Source organism: Lygodium microphyllum, unplaced genomic scaffold (assembly GCF_053477565.2).
Source record: "Lygodium microphyllum isolate KBCC unplaced genomic scaffold, Lygodium_microphyllum_v1.1.10 scaffold_42, whole genome shotgun sequence".
Taxonomy (NCBI): domain Eukaryota; kingdom Viridiplantae; phylum Streptophyta; class Polypodiopsida; order Schizaeales; family Lygodiaceae; genus Lygodium; species Lygodium microphyllum.
Window position 1 is genome coordinate 1245053 of NW_028229525.1, and position 18489 is coordinate 1263541.

The 18489-nt window shown below is 37.3% G+C and overlaps 1 non-coding gene and 1 pseudogene across 1 annotated transcript; both read left to right on the plus strand.

Moving 5' to 3' along the window:
* The first annotated feature begins 9321 nt into the window (after positions 1–9321).
* On the plus strand, positions 9322–11013 carry LOC148009057 (18S ribosomal RNA; annotated as a pseudogene).
* A 1875-nt stretch (positions 11014–12888) lies between these two features.
* On the plus strand, positions 12889–12962 carry TRNAM-CAU (transfer RNA methionine (anticodon CAU)). The gene has a single exon. It is a non-coding gene; the product is annotated as a tRNA-Met (tRNA).
* Positions 12963–18489: the final 5527 nt, after the last annotated feature.

Consider the following 18489-nt stretch of genomic DNA (forward strand, 5'->3'; position numbering starts at 1 on the left):
CCTCGGGGCTCTTTGCAAGCTCCTTTAGATCCAATATAGGCCCAAGCAAGTCTGGGATCGATTTGACTAAATATAAAAGGAGAATCGGTTAAAATGAGACAGAGCTTTCGTTTCTCTTATCTACCCATCTTAATAGGCAAATATGCTCACTATCGGACTTGAACCGATAACCCATAATGGAACAGATTTTGAGTCTATCGTGTCTACCATTTTCACCAAGTGAGCAAACAAAGCTCTCATCAAAGGAAATGTACAATAGGAATTTTCCTTACCTGGCCTGCTTAATCCAATCCTTTTTTGAAACCACCCAGTTGCGCTTTATTTATGGAGCTTGCTTTAATTTGGTCAAGCCCTAAATATCTTATCAAGACATAAAATTTTTGCCGCATTTTGTAGCTGGTTTTCATTTATCTATGTTTCTTTCTCGTTGTCCAACCTTTTCACTCTTTCATTAGTTCATATCCGTCTATTAAGGAACCAAGTAACCGAATATGCTTAGCATATACGAAGCCAGCTGAGATGAAAGGAAAAGATTTGAATCTTTATCAGCTCATTATTATTATTATTCCCAATGGGTGTAATTGTTATTATTTAGTTTAGTTTCATTTAGTAGCGGATTGTTTTGAACGAAGGCTTGTTTTCTTCTATAACATGATTTTTTTTCCTAAATCTTAATCAATATCCATACAACAGCCAGCGAAAGTGGCGAAATGGTAGACGCGCTATCTTGAGGTGATAATGAGGCCACTCATGGGAGTTCAATTCTCCTCTTTCGTAATCGTTTCTGAATAGAGCAAACAAGGCCCTAGTAAGTGGAATTCTTTTATTTTCAAATGTTAAGGATCCGCGCAGCTGATAAGATTTCATTAAATTACTACAGCTAGGCGAATTGCATATGGATCCAGGCTCGATAAGTAGCTTTCAGACTTGATAAGTGGCTTTCAGACAATGGCTATGGACTGCTAGTAGATGGCATTTTGGATAATCCAGTTTCTATCCCTTTCCGCATTATATATCAAATTCTTAAAAAAGGTACCAGGTCAGGGAGTTAAAAGCCCAATGCTCTACCAACTAAACCATACACCCAAGTATTATTATTACTATTATCCATTCTAAGAGAAATTTTTATATAGTAATTGAACGACAAGAAACAACTCCCAGTTCACCGAGCAATAGCTGAATGTAAAAGAATGGCTGCCATATTTACGTTAATCAGAGGTAAGGCCGTGAGTCATTATGTCAGGAAGGATTGTCAATGTTCCTTTCATCCATCCACCCTTATCGCCTAGTGTAGGTCAGGAGTCCGGAACGTGAGATGGCCTTACAGCCCAGCCTAGCCGCTTGGTTTTGGCTCTACAATGTTACACAATACCCTATTGATTGCCCTCTGATCCAGTCACTCAGCCAATCAAACCAATTACACCTGCCTACGCGTTTTTGAATTTTCCTGGCTTAAGGTTTTTTGAGCGACAATTTATATCTCTGACAATTCATAATTTACCTAGCCAACCCTTAACGTCAAAGCTGAGTACTTTGTGTTCTCAAAGTCGTAGGTCCATTTGATAGGGCATGGTAATGTGCATAGTCTTGTAGTGGGCGATCCTATGCTCGGCGAGTTTCACTAGCCAGCCCAGCGCTCGTGCTCATCGGAACTAAAATTTCTAGTCGGATTGCCATCATGTGGGGAGGTTTAACATAAAGTTTTGGCATGCTTTGCCTTGCCATAGCAAAATAAAGCAATTTATCTTGTTTTGCCGTAGCAGCTTTAAGGGGAATCCAAGGTAAGGTGTGTTGATCGGCTGGCTAGTCATTGGCAGCAAGTGTATGCCTTATCATAGTAAAGCAAAGCAATCACTCTTTTTTGGCATGCAAAGCTCTGCCTACGTAAAAGGCAATCTCTATTGATTGCTATAGATATCTATATATCAGATAGATGAAATAGTGAATAAACCACCGAAAAAGATTCAAACCTTCGAATGACAAAATCAAAACCCGTTGCCTTACCACTTGGCCACGCTTCACAAGCATAAAAAACATATATTTTTATAGATAACAATGGCGAGATCTTTAAAAGGCAATTGAACTAACGAGGAAAACAGCCTATAGCACAAACAATAAAGGATAATTACCTATGTCATTAAAAATAAAAAACTAAACGACATCCAATCAAGCATTAGGCAAGCCATATAGGAAACGATAATAAGATCCCGGGAGTAGATCTCGCTGTCAAGAGGAAACCGGAGGGCCTGTACCACCCGCATTTGGAAACCTACTAGCAATGAAAAAGCACCTAGCGGACGCCAAATAATAGAAAAGAAGTCTGTATACCACCATATGCTGCACTTCGTTAAAAGCAGCACTCTGTCGAGATGCCTAGCCTGCCTAGCTATGCTTGGGCGAGATCCATCAAGCAATGAGATAGCCGTATGATGGGTGACTCGCACGTTTGATTTGGAAAGCATTTATTTAGCCTATACCATTCACAGCGCGGCAGGAGCTAGCTGTCTGTGCGAGATTTGCTTGCCTACCCTTTACCGCTATACTTCGTCATTGAGTTGATTATGCGAAAGTAGGCCTGCCTTCTGTCACTACTAGACAGTACAGATAAATGATTAACTTTACCATATTAGTTAAAGAACCCTATCAAAGTAAAAAATATTAGCTGACAGATACGTCAAGAAAACCATTGAAAACACTGATTATTTACCCATTTTGCTAGTGAAAAAGAAAGATGACACGATACATCTTTGTATTATCGATAGAGCTTCAAATAAGGTAATTATTAAACTTGTTTTTCAATGTAAAAGAGTTGTTTGACTAACTTAAAGGTGCAAAGTATTTTACAAAGACTAACCTTAGGCAAGGTTTTCATCAAGTTAGAATTAGAGCTTAGGATATTTTCAAAACTGCATTTCGAACAAGTTATGAATACTATGAGTTTTTAGTTATGCCTTTTGGTTTGATTAACGTTCGACTACTTTCATAATACTTATGTTTTAAAACCTTATTTAGGTCAGTTTATATTGGTTTTTCCTGATTATATCTTTGTTTTTGATAAAGTAAGAAAAGAACACTTTATTTGTTTGCTTTATTATGAGAACATGCTTTGTATGCTTATTTTGGATTTGATTTTAGGTTATCTAAGAAGTGCCAACTCAACTTAGAAAGAGAGAGAGAGTCCAGAAAGTCTAGAAAATAACGTAAAATCCTTTTCGCTGTCTTTTTTACATTCACGCTCAAAAATTCTAAAATATTGACACATCCCGAAGCCTTTAAACACTTAGCCATAATAAGCAAGGTATATTAATGATTGATATGTTTATAATATTATTAAAGCTTATTTCACGAAGGTTTCTTAAGAAAAAAACCACATAACGTCTTCATTATTACAAAATTAACACCTTTTATTTCATTAATAAAAGGGGAACTACATAAACAACGATAGCAGAACGACGGAGTGCAATGATACAGAAGTCAATTAAAAGCAAAAACGTTCACAAGAACCATCAAGAGAAAGAAAGACGACAAAGAATAAGTATAGCATGGAATATCAAAGCAAAGAGAAGAGCCAGTATAATAGCAGAGAACGAGGATACCAAAAAGAATCAATAGCAAGGGATTTCAAAGGAAAATCGTAAGCAACTAGAATGGCAAAGGAGGAGGATAGCAGAAAATAGAAAGATATTCCAAAGCACTACTACAATTACTCTACTATTATCTCACAAGTAATAAATTGACTCCTAAACAACAGTGCCAAATGGGAGGTAAGGGAAGCTACAAGGCAAAGCCCAAGCTGACCTAAACCAACTAAGCAACAAAAAAAGCTAAGATTCCTCCAAAATACATCAAACCTCACTCAACTCGTAACCATATGTAGATCAATAAAAACCATGTCAAATCTGGTCTTTGCTTTATTGCACTCCTTATGTTGTGTCAGGGTATATCGTTAGGAAGTCTCAAATGTCTCCCTACGTTGCTATCCTTTCACATCGTGATGATGAAGTAAGGAGCCAATCCGGACACCCATGGTTGTTGTAGTGTTTTAGGTAGTGTAGCTGTGAAGCTACTCTCTCTTTACTCACTGAAAATCACGAGCAAGAAAAAGATGAAATGAATAGATGCAACCAATGAAGCTCAAAGAGAAGAAGAAGAGAGATGCAACAAGAGAAGAGAAGGAAAAGAGGGAGAGAAAGAGAGTTTGCTTTTGCAATGGGCACAACACAAATGAGTGAAAGCATACCTTTTATAATCTTATCCAAAACCATATATGCAAATCCATTTTCCACTGTCTTACAAAGTGTTTCCATACTTTTATGCTTTTATGTGGATTTAGGCCATTATAATAGAACTTATTTTAAGGCATCTTTTGGGATTCAATGGCACATTCAGTAAAAATATATGACACTTGTATTGGTTGTACACAATGTGTTAGAGCCTGTCCGACAGATGCACTGGAAATGATACCCTGGGATGGATGCAAAGCCAATCAGATAGCTTCTGCTCCCAGAACAGAAGACTGCGTAGGTTGTAAGAGATGCGAATCCGCTTGTCCAACAGATTTCCTAAGTGTACGTGTTTATCTTGGAGCTGAAACGACTCGCAGCACGGGTTTAGCTTATTAATTAGTTGTATCAAAGATTATTAGTCAAATACTACTTTTTTCTTTTTCTTATACCATTACCGATTCATACTCGAATCTTTATAAAAGATCTTGATATGAATCGGAATGATATGAGTCAGAATGCTGATCTGAACTTACCAAAAAACTTTCAAGACAATTAAATTATCACCCATGATGAGTAACGTACCTCGGCTAACGATAATCGTTCTCTTCCCAATTTTTGCGGGTTTCTTGATTCCATTATTTCTTCAGAGTGAAGGCAGTAGAATGGTCCGGTGGTACACCTTAGGCATTTGTACATTAGAATTTGCATTAATCACTTATATATTTTATTGCCATTTCCATATTCACGACCAATCCATTCAATTACTTGAAAATTTTAGTTGGATTGACTCTATTCAATTCCATTGGAGGCTAGGCATAGATGGGCTTTCCATGAGTCTGATTCTACTTACGGGTCTTGTTACTACTGCAGCAGTGTCGTCGGCTACTTTGGCCAGTCACTAAAAATACACATTTGTTTTATTTTTCAATGCTAGTTATGTATAGTGGTCAAATAGGACTATTTGCATCTCGAGACATTCTTCTCTTCTTCTTTATGTGGGAATTAGAATTGATCCCAATTTATTTACTTCTCTCTATATGGGGCGGAAAGAGACGTCTCTATTCGGCTACAAAATTCGTTTTATACACAGCTTAGGTTCCGTCTTTCTCTTAGTTGGAGCTATAGTTATGAGTTTTTATGGGAGTGGAACACCGTCCTTCAACATTCAAGACTTGATTGTGAAGCCATACCCCGTTTCATTGGAATTACTTTTGTACACAGGATTCCTAGTAACTGTAGCAGTAAAATTACCAATCTTTCCTTTTCACACCTGGTTACCGGATACTCACGGAGAAGCCCATTACAGTACGTGTATGTTGTTAGCTGGAGTGCTCCTAAAAATGGGTGGGTATGGATCAATTCGAGTCAATATGCAAATTCTATCTCAGGCTCATTCGAGAATTTCGTGGTGGTTGGTATTGATAGGATCAATCCAAATTGTTTATGCTTCTTTAATTTGTTCAAACCAATATAATCTAAAAAAAAGAATTGCTTATTCATCCATTTCCCATATGGGATTCGTAGTCATTGGAATAGGTTCTTCGACAGATACAGGTCTTGACGGGGCCCTCTTACAAATGCTTTCCCATGGATTGATAGGCGCAGCTCTATTTTTTTCCGCAGGAGCTTGTTATGACCGAACGCGGACCCTTTCCCTTGACCAACTCGGTGGAATAGCCATTTCAATGCCTAAATTATTCGCCATGTCTAGTGCCTTTTCAATGGCATCCTTTGCCTTACCGGGAATGAGCGGTTTTGTATCCGAGTTATTAGTTTTTCTAGGAATAGTTACCAAGACAACTTATTCCCCCTTTTTCAAAATACTGGTGACTGCAATGGAAGCAACCAGTATAGTATTAACCCCTATTTATTTATCATCAATGTTGCGTAAAATATATTTTGGCTATAATAAAGTTAATTACTTAGACTTGTCCCTAAATGATATTGGACCAAGAGAAATTTTCATTTTGATTTGTTTTTTATTACCGATTCTGGGTATCGGTTTGTACCCCAACATGATTCTACCCGTGTGGAACAGCCAAGTAGTCACTGTTTTTCCTTGATCGATAATTTCGCGATGAAAGGTGTTGTATCATTTTCATTTTTTTTTATCTATTACTATTTAATCAATAAAATAGAGGATAAAAATTTTGTTAAAAAATGTTTATATATGGAAAACTTTGATGGGGAATCCACTTAACTTAGGATTCCCCATAAGATTTCCTATATATTCTTTTTAGCATACTATGCTTTTGCCAGTGCCCATCTCATTGTTACTGCCACGTAGCATCCTCACCTGTTTACTGCTCGCATTCAATTTTCACACAAAACTCTTTTGTAACCAGATCAGATTATTGAATTAATCAAATTATTTGATTAATTCAATAATCTGATTAATTCAACCTTTTTCACTGTTTCTAAACTAACCAGCCGTAATTATGCAAACCAATTCCCAATAGATTAACCCCTAAGAAACGGATCCAAACCAAGAGAAATCCTATGGATGCTATTGCAGCGGGTACTTGCCCTCTCCAACCATTAGTCATTCTAGCATGAATATAAGTAGCATATATTAACCGAGTCACCAGTGCCCAAGTCTCTTTAGGATCCCAGCTCCAATAAGATCCCCATGCCTCGTTAGCCCACACTGCCCCGGACAGAATACCAATAGTTAAAAGAGAAAATCCTAAACTAATCATTTGGTAGATCCATTGGTCCATCCGATTAACCAACTGGTACTTACCTAGGTTTAGAAATAATTGAAAAAAAGATTCTTTTACAGCATCATTTTTTGTTCCTATTGGTTTGAAAAAATCCTGGGCTATACACCAAGTGGATATCAAATGAATAGTATTGCGGTTGAAAGCAAGTACGGAACATTCTTTTTTGGAACTGGAATAAATAATTGATAGAGACACTGCTAGCAAAGATCCACGTAACAGGGTTGCGTAATTCAATGACATCATACTCACATGCATTACTAACCAGTGCGACTGCAAGGCGGGTATCAACCGTGTCTGTCGTTCCATCCCCCCGGGAAGACCTGAAGTTGCAAATCCATGGATCAATGTGGCACCCGATGCTGTAACTGTGCTTGACCAACCATCCCGATCTTTAAGAGCAAGAATGAAATAAATTAAGGAAGAACTCCATGAAATGAAGATAAGTGATTCATATAAGTTACTTAGTGGCAGGTGTTTAGAATCTATCCAACGAGTAATCATAAGGGCAGTTGTGCACGCAAAAGCGATTACCATGCTCTTATGACTGAAATTTCTTTCAAGCTTTTTAGATTTGCCAATTGAATAGACCCATTCAGACAAAGTAGTGAAGAAAAGCATGAACAAAGAAATATAAGCAAATATTTTTTCTGTATCAGTGTGCATCGTGTCGATAAAGAATTCTTGATATTTTCATTTTTGTTACTCAATCCATATTTAGGTATCCATTGTATTCATACTCTGAATTTATACTCAGTTGAATTTATTAGCAAATAGATTTTTATGGTATTCCTCACTAATCAATAATTTTTATAGATTCCTTCATTTCTCCGATCCGTACTCGGTAACGAGCCAAAGAATCTCCTTCTGTTTGAAATTGGATTTTCCAGTCCGATTCGTCGTAGCATTCGTAATGATCCACTTTTCTTAGATCCCATTGAATTCCCGAACCTCGTAGCATTGGACCTGATAATCCCCAATTGATAGCCTCTTCTCTTGCGATGAAACCGATTCCTTCGACCCGTCTAAGAAAGATTGGGTTATTCGTAATGAGTCGTTCGTATTCGTTAATTTTTGGTAGGCAATAGTGACAAAATTCTAAGCATTTGTCTACCCACCCGTAGGGTAAATCTGCGGCTACCCCTCCGATGCGAAAATAATTGTGCATCATTCGCATACCCGTGGCAGCTTCAAATAAATCATGAATCATTTCTCTTTCTCGAAATGTGTAAAAGAAGGGGCACCAACATCTGCCATAAAGGGACCCAACCATAATAAATGGGAAGCTATTCGGCTTAATTCAAGCATAATCACTCTGATATAACTAGCTCTTCTAGGTACTTGAATATTCGCCAACTTTTCTGGCGCATTCACGGTTACTGCTTCCGTGAACATAGTAGCTAAATAATCCCATCTTGTGACATATGGAAGATATTGCAAAATCGTTCGGTTTTCAGCAATTTTTTCCATCCCTCTGTTCTTCATCGAAAAATCAAAAAAAATTGAAATTGATCCTGGCTATGATGGTCTATATGTTGATGGACTGTTTCTATATCTTACCAATAAATAAGTTAATGGACTGTTTCATAATGTTCAACGTGTTGATGGACTGTTTCTCTATCTCATAATACTTACTAATAAGCTGTTGATGGATATGTATAACAATGTGAAAAAGGGATAAGAAAGAACCAAAGGACATTTGTTTTTAAAGAAAAAGAAGAAGATCCAATGCATTGGTTATGGTTTCGGTAAATGCATTGTACCATATTTCTTTCTTAATAAAAAAAGATGTTTCTAATTAAACTGTTTATAAGAGTTAAATGGGACAAATACATTGGTTATGGTTTCGGTAAATGCATTGGCTATGTTTTTGATAAATGCATGGGTTCTGGTTTCAGTAAATATATTATCTATGGTAAATGCATAGGTTCTGGCAATGATAAAATCATATCAAATATGTCTTTCATATAGTCAATCTTATTTGAAAGTAAATACATCGTTTTTTAAATGCATTGGTTCCGAGGAAAGCACTAGTTCAGGAGACTATATCAAAAACCAATAAGGAGAAAAGCCACTAAAAAACCAATAAAAACAGTTGTAATGACTATCGTACTTACCTAAAGCGTTAGCTTCTCGTCAATTCCTTCTATTTTCAGCCATACTTTACTCTCCTGCAATGAATCCTTTGGTTTCCGGTAGATGGAAGATCTGCATGAGCGATACAAGAATTCTTGTATAATAACAATCTTTGGTATCCGGAATGTAAGATGATTCGCCTTGCCAGTGGCCGTTCCGCTTACGGTTGTTAGTAAAAGCTAATAACTTACTAAGAAATCATCATCAACCTGCCTCATATGGCAGAAATTCACTAAAAAATTGGGCTTGATCCTGGCCCAGAATGAACGCTAGCGATATGCTTAACACATGTAAGTTGGATGTCATTTCTGTTCCAGTTTTATGGAATAATTGAAAAAAAAGTAGCAAACGGGTGCGTAACGCGCAGGAATCTGCCAAACAGTTCGGGCTAGATCCCGAAGCAACGCAAGCAATAAAGCTATGCGAGAAGATAATAAAGCGCTGTTTGATGAGCCTACGTAGTATTAGGTAGTTGGTTGGGTAAAGGCCAACCAAGCCTACGATGCTTAGCTGATCTTTTCGGATGACCAGCCACACTGGGACTGAGATACGGCCCAGACTCCGCCGGGAGGCAGCAGTGGGGAATCTTGGACAATGGGCGAAAGCTTGATCCAGCAATATCGCGTGGGTGAGTGAAGAACGTCGCAAACGCGAGGAATGGCAATACCGCTTGTAAAACCCTTTCGTCAAGTGTGCGATGGTGACAAAACTTAAAGAAGAAGCCCCGGCTAACTCCGTGCCAGCAGCCGCGGTAAGACGGGGGGGGCAAGTGTTATTCGGAATGACTGGGCGTAAAGGGCACGTAGGCGGTAAGTTAGGTCGAAGGTTAAAGACGCCAGCCCAACTGGCGGAATGCTTACGAAACCAATTTACTTGAGTGAGATAGAGAAGAGTGAAATTTCGTGCGTAGGGATAGAATCTGGAGATACACGAAGGAACGCCGAAGTAGCGAAGGCAGCTCTTTGGGTCTCTACTGACGCTAAGGTGCGAAAGCTTGGGGAGCAAACGGGATTAGATACCCCGGTAGTCCATGCCGTAAACGATGAGTGTTCGTTTTTGGTCTGCGGATCGGAAGCTCAGCTAACGCGTTAAACACTCCGCCTGGGGAATACGGTCGCAAGACTGAAACTCAAAGGAATTGACGGGGGCTTGTACAAGCGGTGGAGCATGTGGTTTAATTCGATACAACGCGCAAAACCTTACCAGCTCTTGACATAGAAACACTTGGCGTATGCACATTTGACATATGAACTAGTGTACTTGTTCTTAACGGGATAAGATAAAAATTCGTACAGGTGCTGCATGGCTGTCGTCAGCTCGTGTCGTGAGACGTTTTTGGTTAACTCCTATAACGAGCGAAACCCTTGTTTCATGTTGCTAAGACATGCTGTTTACAAAGGATCCATGCCGTCTTTCATCAGCAGCCGTACAGCTCAATGGTTGCTTGAGATCGACGGTATTCTTTTTATTGGGTGTTGCACTCATGAAAAACTGCCCGTAGTTTTACTATGGAGGAAGATGGGGATAACGTCAAGTCCGCATGGCCCTTATGAGCTGGGCTACACACGTGCTACAATGGCAATTACAATGGGAAGCAAGGCCGTAAGGTGGAGCGAATCCGTAAAGATTGTCTAAGTTCGGATTGTTCTCTGCAACTCGAGGACATGAAGTTGGAATCGCTAGTAATCGCGGATCAGCATGCCGCGGTGAATATGTACCCGAGCCCCGTACACACCGCCCGTCACACCCTGGGAATTGGCTCCGCCTGAAGCATTGAGCAGGGATCACTTATTAGTAAAGTGCATTATGCTTCCGTTAAGTGTAATTCACTTTAGTTTTAAAGGTGTTTCCGCTACATATTATGGTTGGGTCAGTAACTGAGGTGAAGTCGTAACATGGTAGTCGTAGGGGAACCTGTGGCTGGATGGATTCTTCCAGAAAGATGAAGATACAAGCTAAAAATCTCATATATGCGTTAATTAGCCTATTTTTTATCTGTTATTTTAATGATATTTTACTAGTAGCTAAAGGGCATTTTTGATGAAATCATTGTGGCCATTGTTTGTAGCTCAAGGAAGGAACCTTGCCAAGGAGATCCGGATAGTCCTGCTAGAAATAAGTTTTTAAAAAGCCCACATTACGCAAATGGGTTGGCTGAAAGCTAGCCTACGAGCTTTATAGTATGTACATAATGTGGCTATGTCATATGGTTAAACGATCTGCCATCTGCGAAATTAGGATCCTGGCACTGAAAAAAAAAGTATTGGCTAGTTGCTTAATCCATGCATGACTATATAAAATAAGGAATCTCCGATAGTAAGTTTCATATAAGGCTATAATAAAATTGCCCCCATTGTAGTTATCCATGGGTTGCCTCCATGTAACCGTGGGGCAAATTGAGAGGAAACAAAGCAGCTTAAAATTTTCTCTCAAAGAAAACCTCGTAACATTCCCAAAATGTGAAACCTAGACGGTACCTGTTAAGTGGTAGAAATAGGGTCTCTAACTCAAAGGGGAGCCACTATTACGTACTTGAAAAAAAGGGTATTTGCTTTGACGAATTTGTTGTCTCTTATTATTACACATGCTCGGTAAATTAGTTTTCAAATAACTAGGTAAGGGAAACAAAAAAGTATGTCAAAATCACGTATATGGAAGCGATACGAAAAAGGCGTTATGGCCTTAAAAGCACTCCCTAACCCAGATTCAGACCGATAAGTGAAAGAGAGTAAGTTGAAATGATATGAATAAGGGATACTCCTGTGTGTGTAAAAAAAAGAGCGTTACTTTCCGTTACGATCGTTTCGGATATTCCTTAAAGCTGATCTACGCATAAGAGAAACCAATGATTTAGACTATAAAAGATAGATCGGGTGAAAACATGCCGTCCTAACGTAGCCAAAAGTTTTGTCATTTCGCATTACATAGGGTATGCCATTTCGATATTTTATTTCTGTATATAAAAGGATAGCGGTTGATTAGGGCCTTTATTTAGACAGCTGATTAAACAGAGCATTGTTTAGGATGTAACCCCATTATAGCTTCGAGCTGTGTACAAAAGGTTCTTAACCTTATTGTTTGTTAACATTGAAATGAAGTTCCTTAGCGTTGGCCTTTTCGATGTAACTTTATTGACATTTATTAGTTATGAGCTTATAGGCTTAAAAGATATTAAGCTTGGTCACAGCAACGGATACTGGATTATTACTTTTATGGCTATAGTATAGCGGAGTTGTTGTTGAGCTAGCTTATTTGAAACAATACTTTTGTTTCATAAAAGCTATTAGCGACCTTTAAGCAGGCAAGCAAATAGTATTTCTATTAAATCACGTAAGAGACCAATAATCACTTTCCCGGTTGAAACCACTGGCTTGAACATAAAAGCATATGATGACAGAAACAATTAGGCTCTGCTCCATATCTTAACCATTTATTGGTTGCCATATTAGTAACTTAAAGTCGGTATGGTTAAAGATACTGTCTTGTCACTTTGGTTCCATAATTTGAAGTTCTGGTTGTGTCTAGCGTATCATTAGCGTTGAATCTAATTTCAGTGGTCATAGTCGCTTAGGAGCGGACTCGAATCACTTACTTAAAGATTTTCAGTCTTTTGCTCTAACCAACTAAGCTACCTAAACTGCTATAGGAATGGCAGACAAACCATTGATATTATTATCTAAGATTACTCAACAAAGCATGTATTAATGATTAAAGCTAGCCAAATAGGTTATGAAGTTGGTTTATGAAAAGGACTTTAAGTTCGTTCCATTGCTTGTGACAAATTGATCGAATTGATAGTGCGCTATGGGCTTATAGTTTGAATGGTTAAAACGTGCCGCTCATAACGGCAATATTGTAGGTTCGAATCCTGCTAAGCCCATATTTGTGATGGAAGCTCAATTTTTTCGTCTCTGGCCTTGCCTTTTTTTTTGGGTTACCTTTCTATGGAGTATCGCCAAGTGGTAAGGCATTGGTTTTTGATACCAACAAGCAAAGGTTCGAATCCTTTTACTTCAGCTCTGTACGACTATTATTTGTTTCAAAGGGTTATCATTTACCAAAAGTGTAATTTGTCCCTTTCCGCAATTCCTTTAGGCATGAAAGTTAAGAGGTTTCGTTTTGCCATATTATTGGCTTTATTTCTTAGAAATGTAGAAGCTAAAGGGTTAATGCATATTTGTCTATAAGTTAAGGTATTGGTTTTAGTTAGCAAAACCATCCGATTTGCCTGGCCAATAAGGATTTCATACAAAAAAACTACAAACAATAAAGGTAAAATAAAGTCAATTATCCACCCCAAAGGGTTAACTCCGTTATCACATAAAAAAATAAACAAGTTGCAAATATGCCACTACGAACAGCAAACAGACACGACTACAAAAATTAGAAAAAACCTGTCATCCACGATATAGATGAAGTATAATAGAATCCCTTAAATCTCTGAGTGAAGTATTTATATCCGTTAAGTTTTGACGAATTCCTATTCCTAACTCATTATTCTCAAGGAGAATTATATCTATAGGTATTTTCTCTATTTTTGCATATAAATCTGTTGTGTTTTGATAAATAGAATTGTATTCGCGTAGAAGATATTTCGGGACGGGTTGATAACATGACCAACTTGTAAACTCTTTTCAATAGATTCAGAATCCATGAGAACCCGACTAGCTAAACCATTTCAATCAACAAAGATTTTAGCTTTATTTTTATCTTCTGCAGTTACTTCTATAATATTTCCGATTGCCAAATTTCTTAACTATTAGATCATTTGCCAACTGAAGCCATTCTCTAATCCCTTGATAATGTTGGCCAGTAGCCATGATATTCTCATAGTTAAGAAAAAGACAAAAAGCATTATGAATAACATCTGACCATTCTTTATCATATATTTTGATAGAATTATATATTTCTAAAATATTAATTAATTTCTGACAGCAAGAAAGAGAATTCATGTTATTCATTAAATTCTTTGGTTTATATGCATACAGTCCCGCGGGGAGGCAAAGCCTGCCCCTTCAATAGAAGCTTTAACAACAATGCCTTATATTTGCTTGTTTCAGCGTATTTTGTGGATAGTTTCTCAGAAATCTATAGCATTCTGTTGGAACACATCCTGTCTTTTAACCTTCGTAGTTCTATGCATAGTTGATATTATAGCTCCAATCATGGCTACTAACAAAATAAGACTAGACACTGGAAACGGGACCAGATAATTGGTATAAAGTAAATTGCCCAATGCTTGCAAATTTGTCCAGCCTTATATCTTTTCAGCATACACTGTATATCTTGGATAGATTGTATTTGAATGGCTAGATAATACTGGGATGTAATCATTATCTAGAATGACAAAGATTTCTAACCGAGAAATTAATCCAATAGTACCACCTACCGGTAAATAGCGCAATATATTTTCATGAATTTCCGCTATTTTAATGTCTAACATCATCACTACAAATAAAAATAATACGGCAATAGCACCTATATAAACTATTGAAAAGATCATAGCAAAGAACTCAAGACCTGACAAAAGTAGTGAACCAGAAGTGTTGCAAGAAACGAGGATGAGAAGGGAAACGGAATGGACAGAGTTTCTAGCACATATGACCATAATAGTAAAAACTAAACTCAAGCCCGCAAAGACGTCAAAAAGTAGCATGGTTTTTTCGTTTATTTTTATTATCATATATTAATGACGGTTTGTTCTTATGTCAAATTTGACCCTAAAGATTTGGCAATCACGTAGTAGCACCAAGCTTATCATTACTTGGGGAAGACCCGATGCGATAAGGATACACAATCGAACGCCAAATTGATTTGCATAACCGCAAATGGCAAGCCATCCGGGCATGTTCCATTTGGTGATGGCGGTTGTTCAGGACTGGTTTCCTTTATAGCCGAAAGTTCTCCAAAAGTATGAAAAGCCGGAGGACTTTATATCATCCATTCCAGTGTGGTTGAATCTTATTCACCAGCCCGAGGACTCGAAGCACACTTGTCTTCGCTACTCAGAGTTTTAAGAACAACTACAAAAAGACGAAAGATCCCCAATACAAAGACATAAAAGCCAAAACTACTTAAAGCATTCCATTCGCCGTAAGCATCTGGATAATCGGGAATGCGACGGGGCATACCCGAAAGCCCTAAAAAATGCATTGGAAAAAAAGTCATATTTACACCAAAGAAAGTAATCCAAAAATAAATTTAACCCAAAGTCTCTAGATAATGAAACCCAGATATTTTACCTATCCAGTAGTAAAATCCTGCAAATAAAGCAAAAACAGCTCCCATAGAAAATACATAATAAAAATGTGCAACCACATAATAAGTATCGTATAAAGCAATGTCTATCCCAGAATTAGCCAAAACTATACCAGTAAGTCCTCCTACAGTGAACAAAAAAATAAAACCTACTGCAAATAACATGGATGTTTTATATTATATTGAACCTCCCCACATGATAGCAATCCAACTAAAAATTTTAATTCCAATAGGCACAGCAATAATCATAATGGCCGCTATAAAGTAAGCACATGTGTCCACATCTAACCCTACGGTAAACATATGATGAGCCCAAACAATAAATCCAAAAACTCCAATACTAATCATAACATATACCATGCCTAAATAGCCAAAGACAGGTTTTCTAGCAAAAGTAGAAACAACGTAACTAATAATACCAAATCCCGACAATATCAAAATATAAACCTCTAAATGACCAAAAAACCAAAACAAATACTAATATAAAACAGGATCTCCCCCTCCGGCAGGATCAAAAAAGCTGGTATTAAAGTTCCAATCGGTTAATAACATAGTAATCGCACCTGCTAATACAGGTAAAGATAATAAAAGTAGAAATGCTGTCACTAAAACAGACCAAACAAATAAAGGTAATCTATGTATGGTCATTCCAGGTCCGCGCATGTTCAATATAGTAGTTATGAAGTTAATAGAGCCCAAAATAGAGGAAACACCTGATAGGTGAAGACTAAAAATGGCTAAATCGACAGCTCCTCCAGAATGACTTGTTATACTACTTAAAGGGGGATAAACCATCCACCCAGTGCCACTACCTACCTCTATTAAAGCTGAACTTAATAAAAGCAACAGCGAAGACGGCAACAACCAAAACGAAATATTATTTAATCGCGGAAATGCCATATCGGGTGCACCTATAGGAATCGGAACAAACCAATTGCCAAATCCACCTATCATCGCCAGCGTAACCGAAAGGGATATCGTTAAAAAGGCGTGAGCGATTATTAACACATTATAAAGTTAATGATTTCCACCAAGGATTTAATGGCCAGGTTATGCTAATTCCATACGGATTAATACTAGAAGGCATGTACCCATTACTCCAGCCATGGCACCAAAAATGAGATATAAAGTGCCTATATCTTTATGGTTTATGGAAAACAGCCATCTCATAACAAAACGGTTCATTCCTGCAAAAGTGTTTTTCTTACCGCACAAAATATTGATAGGTATTAGAAAATAGAGGCTGCGTAATTAAGTAAAAGCATATTATAATGTTCCGTCTAAAGGAAAAAGCAAAGCCAAAAAATACTTTAGTTTCGTAATTGAATATTTATTATCCATACTACGGCAAAGCAAAAACTTTCATACGCCCAATAACTATGCATGGGCTGCCTAGTTAATTAATTGCAATGCTATGGTTTACATAAGACACAAAAAGATTAATTTCTATACAGAAAAAGCCAATAAAAAGGCACTAGATCATGTGATAAGATCTAAGCAATGCCATAATTTACATTTAAAGGCCAGAAGATAGGTGAAAAGAATAGCTAATTTGTTTCCATCTTGCAATGGGTGATTTATTTTAATGAAAGTAACTAATATTGCTTCTTTTTTTAACCAAACTTATAACCTATATTGGCGTCTTCAATCATTTTTCTAATTAAACTAAAGGTTACTAGGGTTAAACCATACATCACTTTTGGCACTGAAAAGACTTTAACTGCCAGACCGATCGAACAGATAAGAAAAAATCCCGTCAATGGCCCCGATCATTATTTGAAGAGGAGGAAAAAGCAGCTCACTTATGTTTTATAGAAAATACCTATAGATTTATATAACATTAACCATAAGGCCTCTTATATTAGGATATATGGCAATTTCCCTTTGAAATGTCTCGAGTGTATTTTTGATCCTATGAAAGAACATTTCTTTTGTTTTTGAGTTCAAATTGATCAAAGACTTCATTTTAAGACAGAAGATTCATTGTTTCGACAAAAACGTCTACTAAATGACTCTATAGGATTCCACTTTCCGTTTTTTCCTTCATGCACGATACTCTCTTTGTATGATTCCGGTAAAAACGCTGAAAATTAATCTGATCAACTTGCAGTATCTTTTAAACTTTGTCCTTTTTGAGTTTCGCATAAATTTTTTTTTAGATTTTGCCGTTGCATTGTAAGGTGCTTTAAAGTAAGTGCTCTTACAGGCAAGTCAGTGACCATTCTACGGCTATATGTCGTTGCTTTTTTTATTTATAAAATTGTATAAGAATGGATAGAAAGTTAGCTTTGAAAAGAGAGGCAGCTAAAAAAAACCATATCTTTGCAATGTGAAATTTCATTTCCTAACATATTCCTTACCCATTCTATAAATAAGCATTAAATGTTTTAAAGAAGATTCCTCAAATCAGATCAAAACAGTGCCTACAATCAGATCCTAAGGTTACTTCATTTGTATGCACTCTGCTCCGGCAACAGATAACTGTCTTAAGACATTTTATCATGTAACAATTAAACTTTGGTCACAAGTTTGCAGATAGTTAGTGTACGGATTCGTTTTATATACCGTTTCATTAAGGCGGTACATAAGTCTAAACCATCACTATATCATATTATAGTCTCTAAGTCTGGGCAGCCAAACCCTCAGTGCCTATTCTCCTTAACCAATGTTTACATTATGACACCATTCTTGCTGTATAGTCAACAGCCTGTTATAGAAAGTGGTTTCATAACTACATTTATGACGACATAGTCATTACTAAAAAAAATTACATTATAGCCTACTAATATATGGTTCAGTTTTACAGGATGCCGATTTCAATAGATAAGCCCATATTTGTTAACTTTAGGTAATATTAAATTTGCCTCTCGGTTTATGTTTAAGGGTTTAAGCTTTTTTCGTTCCGTCTGTTTCCTTACCAAAGAGGGCTTATGATTAGCTAATGGTAACTGAAGATAGGACCAAAACGATTAACCGAGACGTCGTTAAAACAAAGAACCGTTTCCGTTTTGCAGAAAAGTTCCTTTCGCTTAGTTTTACTTTTCAAGTTTCCAGGATGTTCTAAGGCAATCGAGATAATGGCATATAGTCTAGTCACTGGACTACAATATGCTAAAGCAGTTGTGTTACTAAGAATGCTGGCCGGTGAG